The sequence below is a fragment of the Taudactylus pleione genome, unplaced genomic scaffold, assembly GCF_031769625.1.
Source record: "Taudactylus pleione unplaced genomic scaffold, aTauple2 ptg000033l, whole genome shotgun sequence".
In the NCBI taxonomy this organism is placed as follows: Eukaryota; Metazoa; Chordata; class Amphibia; order Anura; family Myobatrachidae; genus Taudactylus; species Taudactylus pleione.
Genome location: NW_028284435.1, coordinates 664,915 through 677,262, shown reverse-complemented (window position 1 = coordinate 677,262; position 12,348 = coordinate 664,915). Strand labels below are relative to the sequence as shown.

The following is a 12,348-nucleotide window of genomic DNA, read 5'->3' as shown; positions in this document are numbered from 1 at the left end:
AGCATCTAAAAAATCGTGTGGCGCTCCTGGCCCCCGGAAAAGCAGGCAAGGCTTGTGTCATAACCGCCCCATCCCCTGCTTCACAATACTGGTAATTTCTGCACTGTGTAGCGGTGGCGGGACCAAAATGATGTGATCACGTGGTCATGCCCCCCACTCTGATCTTATTGCCAGGTAATATCTCTAGCCACACTCCCTATGCACCACCACGCCCCCCAACTATGCCATCCTGACTGCCCCCTCCCAGAGGCAAGCATGTCTTGTATCACTAGTTCTCAATGCAGAAGCTACAGCCAGACTGAGGGGTGCAAACCATCGATGGTTTACAATAGATTGTTAATTTACCACCGATGGTGCCATAGATGGTGACCATCGATGGAAACCCACCAATAGCATCTCTATAACAGAGAGACACACTACAAGACAAGTCTGAACTTGCCAGTTGCATGGTTAGTGCAAGAAGGCTTCAACTGCAGTACCTCATCTTTTTTTACTCCTGTTCCCAAAGGCATCCCAAAATGAAACTTATACCAAAGAGAGATAGTATAACATACTTTATGTACAAAAAAAATTAAATATACACTTTTTTTTTTTAGATATTCAATGTCAAAGTTCACAACATGTGACCTTGAAATGTAAGTCAATATTTAAATATGTAGCTATTTTTTATGAAAACTATGGCCCCTTAGCTTCAAAACAAGACCAACATAAAAGTTCTACCACAATTAGACGCAAAATTTTGAGTGAGCCCACTCCCTTGGGTGAGAAGCCACCCCACACATGAATGGTCTCGGGATGCTTTACTGTTGGCATGAGACAGGACAAAGACTTTTGGAGGATGGCCTGGTGTCAAGAAGGGCAGCAAAGAAGCCACTTCTCTCCTGGAAAAACATCAGGTACAGGGATTGGACTACTGAGGACTGGAGTAAAGTTATTTTCTCTGATGAATCCCCTTTCAGGTTTTTTGGGGCATCTGAAAAAACGCTTGCCCGGAGAAGGAAAGGTGAGCGCTACCATCACTCCTGTGTCATGCCAACAGTAAAGCATCCTGAGACCATTCATGTGTGGGGTTGCTTCTCAGCCAAGGAAGTGGGCTCACTCAAAATGTTGCCTAAGAACACAGTCATGAATAAAGAATGGTACCAAAACATCCTACAAGAGCAACTTCTCCTAACCATCAAAGAACTGGTTGGGGACGAACAATGCCTTTTCCAGCATGATGGAGCACCTTGCCATAAGGCAAAAGTGATAACTAAGTGGCTCGGGGAACAAAACTTCGAAATTTTAAATGGACAGGAAACTCCCCAGACTTTAATCCCATTGAGAACTTGTGGTCAATCCTCAAGTGGCGGGTGGACAAATAAAAACCCACAAATTCTGACAAACTCCAAGCATTGAGCAGGCAAGAATGGACGGCCATCAGTCAGTATGTGGCCCAGAATTTGAGCGCATGCCAGGGCGAATTGCAGAGGTCTTGAAAAAGAAGGGTCAACACTGCAAATATTGACTCTTTGCATAAACTTAATGTAATAGTCAATAAAAGCCTTTGACGCTTATGAAATGCTTGTAGTTTTACTTCAGTATACCATAGTAACATCTGACAAAAAAGTCTAAAAACACAGAAGCCGCAACTTTGTGAAAACCAATACTTGTGTCATTCTCAACTTTTGGCCATAGTTACTCCTGTGTGCTAGGGACCACTAAGCAACACATTTTTGAGGCCCAGCAAGTGTTTTCCAGCAGCAAGTATATTTGTGCATGGGCAAATGGACAGACTTTGTTTTGCTTAATTAACTTTGAATAGTGGTACTGAAGTTCTGACCGCTGCTAGTAATGTGCACACAGACCTGATGCAGGGTTGGACAGAAATTTGACTTTTGCATGAACAAATAATAAATGCATATATGCTTCTGTATGTATCTTGCAGTGGGCCCAACCCCTACCCATATATCCATCATCATCATTAGTGTGCACTGGTACCAGCCTATGCTTGGTGCAAATGATACACACTGCGCTCTATGTGAGAACGCAGGCCAGTTACAGATATAAGTTGAGATGCAATTGAAATCGATACAACTCTGCATCGCCCATACTTACATACGTTTAGTTTCGGGGGAATGCACAGTGTGAAAACACTCTGCATCAGGGCCAATGGTTTTTTTTTTTTGCAAGACTTTGGCCCTCATTCAGAGCCGCTCGTTAGCGGCAGTACGCTCGTTCCGAGCGATGTTTGCACATCTGCGCATGCGTACGGTTTTTAGTACGCATGCGCGAACCAGTCAGTGCGGCCGAAAATCGTTTGTACGCTATATAGCGAGTGCCTGCTATTTTGAGTGACAGAATGAGGCGTATGTGGGTGGTAACAGGGGATGGTGCTTGAAAATGGGGAGTGGAGATCCGAACGCAGGCGTGCTTAAAGGTCAAAACGGGCGTTTTATGGGTGTGTATATTTAAAACAGCAGCGTCATTGACCACGTCACTGGGTTATTTTAGAGCCAGAACTGCTCGCAAATTTGTGGTAGCAAACACCAACCACAAGAATAGCGAGCAGTTCATACGCTGGTCGATGTACTCGATTAATCTAATAAATAGCGGACATGACGTAGGATGCGAGCGGCCAGGGGGCGTTTTTAACAAATAAACGAGCGTATGTTTTGCTCGCTCGTTCAGACTTAGAGGTGTGAACAGACTACAATGTGCGTACGGATCATTTGAATAGCCACCCCTTGTTTTTAAACGAACGACCGCAAATAGCGAACGGCTCTGAATGAGGGCCTTTGTCTACCTGCTAATATTGATTGTTAATGGCATACACATGCTAATGCAGTGGTGCGCAACCTTAATTGGGATGTGAGCTACTCGAGAAAAATGAAACCTCCTGAAGAGCTACAGTACTAACATTTGTAAAATAAAAAAAAAAAAGAATGAAACCTCATTAAATGGAAAAAATGTTTCATAGAAAACAACATTGCATTTAATAGTGATATTGTTGCACATTTCACTTTTAATTACCAGCTCCAAGGAAGTAATTACAGTAGAGAAGCAAAAGATATAGGCAGGTCTGCTGGGCAGGAGTCACTCGCCCCAAATGCAGTTGACTCCTGTGATGATCAGATTTGTGTTTGTCACGTATTGTTGCCCGATTACAATCACCTGATGCACTTCCTCGATACTCCACCCTCGGCTTTGTCAGAGGTCACTTCCTCCAAGTTGACTCAGTTGCACTGCAGCTAGGAGAGCTACTCAAATTACAGCCGCGAGCTATAGGTTGGAGACCACTGTGCTAATGCATTTCTTAACATGGGTCAATGATGAGTCTATTCTGGACTTCCTGGTTGCTAAAATGCTCCAAGACATAATGGAATCTGGGCAACTTAAATCCATCTGTGTATCCTTTTGTTTGCTCCAGTGGTTGCCTCGTAGTGGCTGTTTACCCGAGTGGTACAGAGGTTTCGCAGCAGTTGAATAAGCAAAAGTAGCCATGAAAACATTCCTGACAATGAGATTAATGCGCTAATTGTGTCCTATTAAATATGTTGTCTTCCAGAATATCATCATCTTGAGAGAGCAGCTACCTAAGGTGTTAATGAAGACATCTGAAAGCTTTATCATGAATGTTTGTGTCATTTGCTGTGACAAACCCATAAGACATCCATCTTTGTTATGACAGCTTTGACATGCGTTCAATATTCAGATGGCGTTGTAAGGTCACAAGCACTGAATAGAATGCTGCTACGTTTATGTGGAGATCCCTAACTAATTACCGGAAAGAGTGATGGACTGTTGATAATCCAGTGGGGCTGGAACTGCAGCAATCATGGCCTTGAGAGAACGTGCCATTCAGTCTTCGGTAACTTGTCATTTGCATGTCAGAAGGGATTGGCCACAGTCCGTGGTCTTGTAGACATATGGCCTTGCAGAGACCATAATGTGGTCAAACATTCCATTCTTTTTCGGGAAGATTGTTTTTTATATAACTGACTTTAAAACCTCTTTTTATCAAGGTATATTTCTTATTGCCTTTAAAAAGAGGTAACTGAGTGCAATTGTAGACATTGAAGGACTTCACTTTATTTTTCTTTATGTGCAAATGTGTATTATAGACAAACATTACTAACTGTGGGAAAACACAACCACTACAATGTACATCTGTTTTTCCTTTTTTCCCCCCCAATTTCCTTAATCAGTGCCAACTCTAGGTACAAACAATGTTTTTCATGGTAAGGGCTCTATTTATGACACGGTGTAAAAACAGAGTACAGAAATAGGCTTTTTACTGTATTTACTGGATGCCGACTTGGTTAAAGAACTATGCAAATGCATGGGGGGCACCATCAGGGGGAGGAGAGACCATAGGACAATGCCGGACAGTTGAGTATTAGTAAATGCCAACAGTATGATTGTAAATATCATTGTGCAGCGATATTAAGCGAAATGTAATGCTGGCTATGAGTTCTAATGTTAAGCAGAGCACTTACAGGTGTGTTCCGCATTGCTATGTATTTGAACAGGTATCCCATAGGGTAAATCATAAGAATATCAAAAGTCAGATTTGGAGTTTTCATTCCTACATCGTCACATAGTTGATACCTTTTACACGTGGTATTGGACTTGGACTACAGAGTAACTTGAAATATCCTTATTTAGTACAGTATGTTGTTTTTTGTAATATGTGTTCTAATGACCATTGAAGTGCTTGCCAGTACTAAGCATTGGTTTTAGGTGGCATAGTACTAAAACTGAAATTACACTAGGTGTAGTATCACCATATTCCTAGACATTTTCTTTTGCCCTATTCCTCTGTGTAGTGATTTATTATGATGATTCTGAAATGGCAGGCTATGGCAAAGCATGTATGTGGACACATCTGTACATACATCTAGCCACCGGGATGGAGTCGGCATTCCGACGCCGAAATCCCAACAGGTCGGGGTCCCGGCACCAGTATCCCGACCCGAGGGAGGGTTAGGGTTAGGCACTGGGTACGGAGTGTTAGGATTAGGGTGCGGGAAGGGGGCGGTTAGGTTTAGGCACTAGGGGGGATGTTAGGGTTAGGCACCGGGGAGGGTGGGTTAGGATAGGGGTTAGAAAAGTACTCACCGTCACTTCCTATGGTTCGGGATTCTGGCTGTCTGGTTGCTGCTGTTGGTATTCTGACCAGCGGCATCCCAACAGCCTGGATTTCATACCCAACCCATATCCTTATGCGCTACAAGTCTTGTTACACACAAAGCGTGATCGCTGTGAGACTCTGTAGCGCAGAGTGTCTCTTTGTGCAACTTTTTTCCTTAAAATGCATATTATTCGCAAAGTGATGCGAATAGGACGCACAAACAGCTTCTGCTGATTAAAACGATATGTGGCATGCCTACATTCTGTGTGTAACTGCGGTTATAGCTGCATGTGAAATGCTACGTTTTAGTATCAGCAACTGTGACACTGTAACGTAGCATCTCACATGCAGATACACCCGCAGTCACACACAGACAATAGGCATGCTGCTTATTTTAATCAGCAGAAGCAGCTTGTGCATCCTGTTCACATCGCTTTGCAAAAAAGACACATTTTAAGGGAAAAGGTTGTACGAAAAAACGCTCTGTGCCTCATCAAGGTGCGATTAGAAGGGCTGTTTAACACACAAGGAGGCTAGATGTACAGTATGTGGACACATCAGTATGTGGAATGCCCATTTTTAGAACAATGTCTGCAAACATTTTAAAGTAGTCCTCCTATTTCCTAGTGAGATGCTAAATTCTATCAACACATTGTTAGCATACTAGTCACAGGACTTCCTAACTCCTACAGTATAACGGTCATTTCTAAAATGTAGTTTGAAAAAAATCAGATGTAAAACGTTTTATTTTTCTGTATCCTCACTGAAAATACACCTTGTTAAAAAAAACAAAATCTAGTTTTATTGCGTTAAAGAAAATTTTAATTATTAAAACAAGACTTAGTAATGTCAATTTGTTTAATCTACCACACATAAGCAAAAAATATTCTTAATTAGGCTTAAATTTAGGCTTTAGAATTTATCAAAATATACTTAAAATATATTTATTGTTGCATTTGACTACATTTTGGGCAAATTTTACTAAGCGGCGGTTTGACAACTGGTTCTATTCTGTTCTAAACCCCGGGGGTTTGGCAGCGATTTTGCTATCTGCAAATTTACTAAGGCCAAAACCGCTGCAAAACAGACGTGAAAACACATTATAGAATAGAATAGAACAGGGCTGTCATTTAGAAACCGCTGCAAAACCACAGAATAGAACCCGCCGTCAAACCGCCGGGTTTTTTAGAACCCGCCGCTTAGTAAATTTTGCCGTTTGTGTTCAAAGATTGATGCTCAATGCTAAGAACCCATTATATGCAATTGGTTAGATACAGTAATAAGATTGTTACCCAATTGTAGAACACAAAGTAGTGACCTTTACTAACTTGCATATCAGGTGATGTCAATTGTTTGTTTTCTATAAGGCTAAAGGTGCGTACACACGGAACGATATTGTGAACGAATACAATATTATCGTTTATACCGTTCAATATCATTCTGTGTATGCAAGACATTGTTAAAGATGCGCGCTCCCGCGGATCGTTAATGTCTTTTATCGCCCGAACATGCAGTCCGACCTGGCCATATCGTCAGGCCCTGCATGTTTGGGGACTGTGGCCGGTGACGTCACTGAACGATATCGTTCAGTGTGTATGCTCAATGTCGTGAACAACATTGAACTCATAGAGCATATCGTTCCATGTGTATGCACCTTAAGTTAAAAATAAAAGTAATTTGTGTCACAGTAGATTCAAATCCTTGCAGAGTGCAGAGGAAATATGCAGCAAAGTCAGTTGTATCATTTAAAATGTAAGTTTTGAGTTATAACTTAGAATGCAGTAATTTTAATAAGATTTATTACCCTTTCAGTCATTCCTGTAAATAGTATGATTCCAAGCTCTATTGATTAACATGTAACACACATTGGCAGTCAGTTATTTCCATAAAGCTTTGTAACTTCGTATGTTTGAAAATGTGTAAAGTGCATTATTGATATACTGCATGAAAATGATCTCATTAGTTTAGACAATATGATAGTGCCGGTCCATTATACAAACATCATCTTAAACCCTCATGTTTTATAATTATCATTTACGTAACAATACTGATTCAGCATCCTGTAATATGCCTTGAAAGATAATTCTGCAATTTTTAGAACAAAGAATCCTAAAATACATAGTAAAACGAGAATACATTTTGTAAATCTAATGACTAAAGTTACAAATTTACCAAAAATGTTACAAAAAATACAATGACAAAAGTAAAAAAGTTTTCTAAAGAAAAATGTAAAATTAACTCTGCATTGATCGTGGCATTACACAGTTGTGTAATCATACACTGCACTGGTTAGGCACATTGCACATTAAAATGCAGTTGTGTGTTGGAATACTTGACACTTATGCAGAAATTACATTGGAATTGCTTTCCAAATAGTATTTCAATATAATACTTTGAGTAGATGGAAAAAGTCAGTTGTAGAATTGTCTACCGCAGTAAAATTCATGCCAGCTTGGGCCTATGTCAGACTAATGGATGTGTTAATCTTTAATAGCAAATACTTTACTTCCATCCAATGACAGCAGAAAATGTAATAACTATGAGAAGTTAATAATTTTAGAAATTTTGTTGGGGGTGCTTTTTTCTCCCTCCACAACTATATACTAACGGATGTGTCCTCATGCACCTGTACTTTTTGCACCATTTAGAGTGAGACACCTGGCTCATTCCCGTGCTGTGCCCTCTTTTCCCCATATTTAAAACTTTTTTTTTCTCAATATTGTTAGCATATAGTGTACTAGGTACTTATGATTGTTTTTTTTTTTTGTCATAAAGGATGTAGTATAAAGTTGCAAATAATGCACAACAATGCATGGTGCAGGTCACTCGTATCATACCTGTCTTTACCTTTTTACACTAACTATACTTATTCCTCAATTTTGCATCTTGCTTTGCTTATAGTGTACTATGTATTTAGGATTAGTATTCTTGCAGTAAAGGAATTGGTATAAAGTCGCAAATTAAGCATAACTATGTATGGCGCTGGTCACTCGTATTGAACACGTCTTTTTTGCTTTTTTAACCACTTGCCTGGCATGGTCACATCAGATGCGACCAAGCCAGGCTGGGCTTTCTCTTACATGGTCGCATCTTTTGCGACCAGTCAAACGCCCTATGGGCGACACTGGAAGATAATCTTCCAGCCTTTGCCAGTTTCAGAGGGACCTTCCGGCCCTTCTGCACCCACGCCTTCTATCCCAGTTTCTGCCAATCACTGCTGAGCGCAGTGATCACCAGCCAAGCAATACCTTCCACCCGGCGGCTGCAGAGAGGAGCAGCCGCCGGGGTAATAAACTGCAAGGAGCCGCTCTGTTTCTGTGTATGCCTGGTGGCTACTTATCTCTGCTGCCGCCGTGGTATTGGATGGAAGGAGCCGCAGTGCTTCGATACATACCCGGCAGCTGCTCTTCTCTGCAGCCGCCGGTATAGTGAACTGGAGGAGCCACTCTGCACCTGTCACTGTGCATATCTGGCGTCTACTATTCTTTACAGCCGCCGGGGAAATGAACGGAAGGAGCAGCTCTGCTCCTGTACATATCTGCAGCTGACCGATTTATGTATAGTATGCAGCACTGTAATTGGGGACCGGGAGTAGTGGTGGGGGGTGCTGCAGGGCTGGCTGATCCAGTGATCAGCACACACTGGGGGAGTAACCATGGGCTCACAGGTGCTGAAAGTAATGTAAATGCAGGAAGCCACCCCAGTCACAGTGCATACCCGACGGCTACAGAGAGAAGCAGCCGCTGGGGTAATGTAATTAGATCCCCTCCTCCACATTGTATACACATAGCAGTGCCCTGCCCCTACCCCCACCTCCTCATGTGCTGCGATATTCCGATATATCGGTAAGAAAGATTTTTGGATAATCGATAGTTGTATCGATTGTTCCATGAAGCCATTGAAAATGGCTATTGTATATTGTGTCAAATTATTTTTTAAATAAAATTGTTTTGGATAAGTGTTAAATAGATGTTCTTGACCTAATTCTATCATTAAAAAAAACAACAATTACGGAGCGATTTTTGGAGAAAATATTAGCCAATTAAGTGGTTAACCTATATTTTGCAACTTTTTGCTCAAGTTTGCTTCTTAGTTTGCTTATAGTAAACTAGGCACTTAGGGCCTGATTCAGACCCACTCGCGAGCGGCTGTCCGCTCGCAAGTGGTCGATGGTCTGCACTGCGCACGACGCGATGAGCGAAGGACTTTCACTCGTGTCTGATCAAAGGGGGCGTGCTGTCGATGTTGATTGACAGCACGCCCCCTTTGGTGGGCGTGCCAGGGGCGTGCCTGCCAGACGGAGGCGTTCCCAAGGGAACGCCTACCGTCAGAAGCCGGCCCCACTGACATCACTAGTGGCCTTGCGGTTGAGAAACTCAACCGCAGGCTTCTGCTCGCAGTAGCGATGGTCAAGACCATCGCAACCATCATCCTGCACGCTCTTATATGCTGTGGGTGGTGACCCACAGCTATACGAGCGTCCAGGAGGACGCTCCATATTTATGGAGGTGGGCCCTGATTCAGAGCGAGCGCTCTGGTCAGAGCGTCCGGCTCTGAATCAGGGCCTTAGTGTTTTTGTATAGCTAGGTCACAATGTCCATGGTGCACTAAACGGGGCTATTTGGCACAATTTGAGATTAGGTGTATCTGGACGCAACTGTAACTAAGCACCTTGACATAATTTCCGGCAAGTATTGTTTTCCTATACATGGCCTCTAATTGAACTCCCTATAATGCCATAATGCAATATGTAATTTTTTTCATAAGACATTTGTGGGGTAAAACAAACTAGTTCCTTAAGCAACAAACAGTTTGCTAAAAAAATCTTCTGGTATCACTATACTTCTTAGTTGTACAATCCCGCAAATATTACATGACTAGTTTAAAATGTGACTGTTTTTAATTTGTTTACATGTAAGCGGGACACAAATATAAGTTATTTGGTTATATTTAATAAAAAAAATAAAAATCCAACTAAACTATGATTTTTATTTTTGTTCATTTATTCCTCCCAAAGCAGAAAGCACTGCATTGTGTGACTGAGCAAAATTTCAAGTTCAGTACGTAGTTTATGAAATGTAATTTAATTTTTTTTATTTTTTTTTAAAGCTGTGTGAGCAATTGTATAATAAAAGGTATTTATGAATCAGAATATTTTTTTATTTGCATAGCCATCTTTACTGCAGCCAAATTAATTTTGAAGTTCATTTTGTGTTTGTTGTAGCATAGTGTACACAACTAGAATGGCGGTTATACAAGAAGTAATCTCTGGTAACTTAATTCAATATCATAGGTTCTCAGACTCTGTCTTCAGGATCCCAAACAGTTAATGTTTTCCAGGTCTCCTTACAGAATCACAAGTGAAATAATTAGCTCCACCAGTGGATCTTTTAAAATGTGTCAATAAGTAATGAATACACCTGTTCTCCTAGGTGAGCTGGAAAACGTGAACTATTTTGTGTCCTGAGGACCAAGTTCGAGAACCACTGATCTATACTGAATAGTTGATTGCCACATGTTATATTTTTGGTGCATCCTGCACTTTGAGGCTGTAGGGTATGTTCATTCGTATCATAGTAATGCATCCAACTGTACTGAAGGTAAAAACAAACAAACTGTGTACTGTACATGCTGTTGCACAATCAAAACCTGAGAATGGAAGACACTAGTCCAACTGCCATTCGTTTCTTAAGGTGTTCACCAAATTAACTAAACTTTCATAGAACTTATCTGGACATGAATGTCGTTTACACATACTGAGTAATGCAGTGTTTTTCAAGAGGTTGTTAGGTATGCCGCGTGGTCAGATCCGCCGTACTGCGGACCGGGCAGCGCTGAGCTCTTCTGGGAGTCTCAGGAGTGCCCGGGCTGTGACCTATACAGACTCAGTGGCGTGACATCACAGGTCACGCATGCCGCATTTCCAGCCTGCCAGCATTGCGGCCACAGCAGCATCTAGAGATGCCCTGCATGAATGGGAAATATAACCTACCTGCGGCCACCAGCCAACCTGCCTGCTGCTGACAGCTCTGCCGATGAGGGACAGGTAGGGGCTGAAATATGTAAATGTATTTCTTTTATTTGGGAGCCAGTGTAATTTGTATTTTGGGGGGGAGCAATGTGGTTTTTATTTTTTCTGTGTGGCCAACAATGTGTTGTTTTTTTTTGTTTGTTTTTTTATGTGGAGGCCAATGTATATGTGTTTTTTATTCCTGTAGAGGCCTATGTATGTTTTTGTTTTTTTTATGTGGAAGCCAATGTGTATGTTTTTCATAGGTTGCGCACGCCCCATCGCCGGATGGTGTGCTTTGGCAATTTTATAATCTTGCATAGTGCGCCTCGAGTTGAAAATCACTGGAGTAGTGGGAGGCCAGTGTTTAATCTGTATGAGCCATTTGTCCCATTAATGAGTTTCTAGACATTCCCTAAAGCTATTGCTTATAGACCTAAAAATAATAAATGGATGAAAGAGCATGTACTTTGGAAGGAGAACTAGACCTTCAGGTCAAGAATAATATAGCTCTTTCTTAAGATGACCATACACCTGCACGATCTCGGTCCGATTGCCCGAGTCATATGATGGATCTTGTGAAAATTGTGTATGTTTTTTTTTTTTAATTAAGATAAGATCCGATGCACTCTCCCGCAGCTCCTATAATCTGATCTTATGATCAGATGTGCAGCACATATGTTCCATCCTATCGTGTGCAGATCGTGCTGTTTATTTTGTTCATGCGATCCATTGTGCAGCAATTCAAGTCATTTCAATGACTGTTTCCCTAATGAGCATGTGAGGCACAAGATCGATCATACGACAGATCCTGTGCTAAGTAAAACAGCAAACATGATGCCCGGACTGCCAGGGAGCTTCGGGGAGTCTGATGCTGGATCAGAACGTATGCTGGTCGTGCAGGTGTATAGCCAGCATAAGGGTTTAGATATTCCAATGAGGCTAGTTCCTAGGCTTAAGCACCCCATTATCCCCAAAATAGACTCTTGGCCATTTATCTTTACAACTGTATGTTAAATGCAGAATTGTTGCGCCTCATTAGATGGAAAACTGCATTTCATGTTGAAAGTGCTATTGTTGCTTTTCAATGGCCAGTTGGGCCTTTCTTACAGTACTCTATATTTGACCACACTGAAAAATATCGAAGTAAAGTTTAAGCTTAAGCATTATGACGTTTGAACGGAAGTACAAGCTAGGGTTGGTAATTCCTTGGGAATCAAGAACA

At 41.5% G+C, this 12,348-nt stretch overlaps 1 protein-coding gene across 12 annotated transcripts in view; it reads left to right on the top strand.

The window, feature by feature from the left end:
- Positions 1-12,348, top strand: part of PAQR3 (progestin and adipoQ receptor family member 3) — a 106,334-nt gene that overhangs the window by 42,077 nt on the left and 51,909 nt on the right. For 8 of the 12 annotated variants that reach the window (XR_015871383.1, XR_015871385.1, XM_088452130.1 and 5 more), the window contains one exon: positions 3,548-5,000. The exons of the other annotated variants lie outside the window; for them this stretch is intronic. The gene's annotated coding sequence lies outside the window, so the exon portion shown is untranslated. Of the gene's footprint in view, positions 1-3,547; positions 5,001-12,348 lie in introns of those variants that run through there. 12 annotated transcript variants of the gene reach the window in all.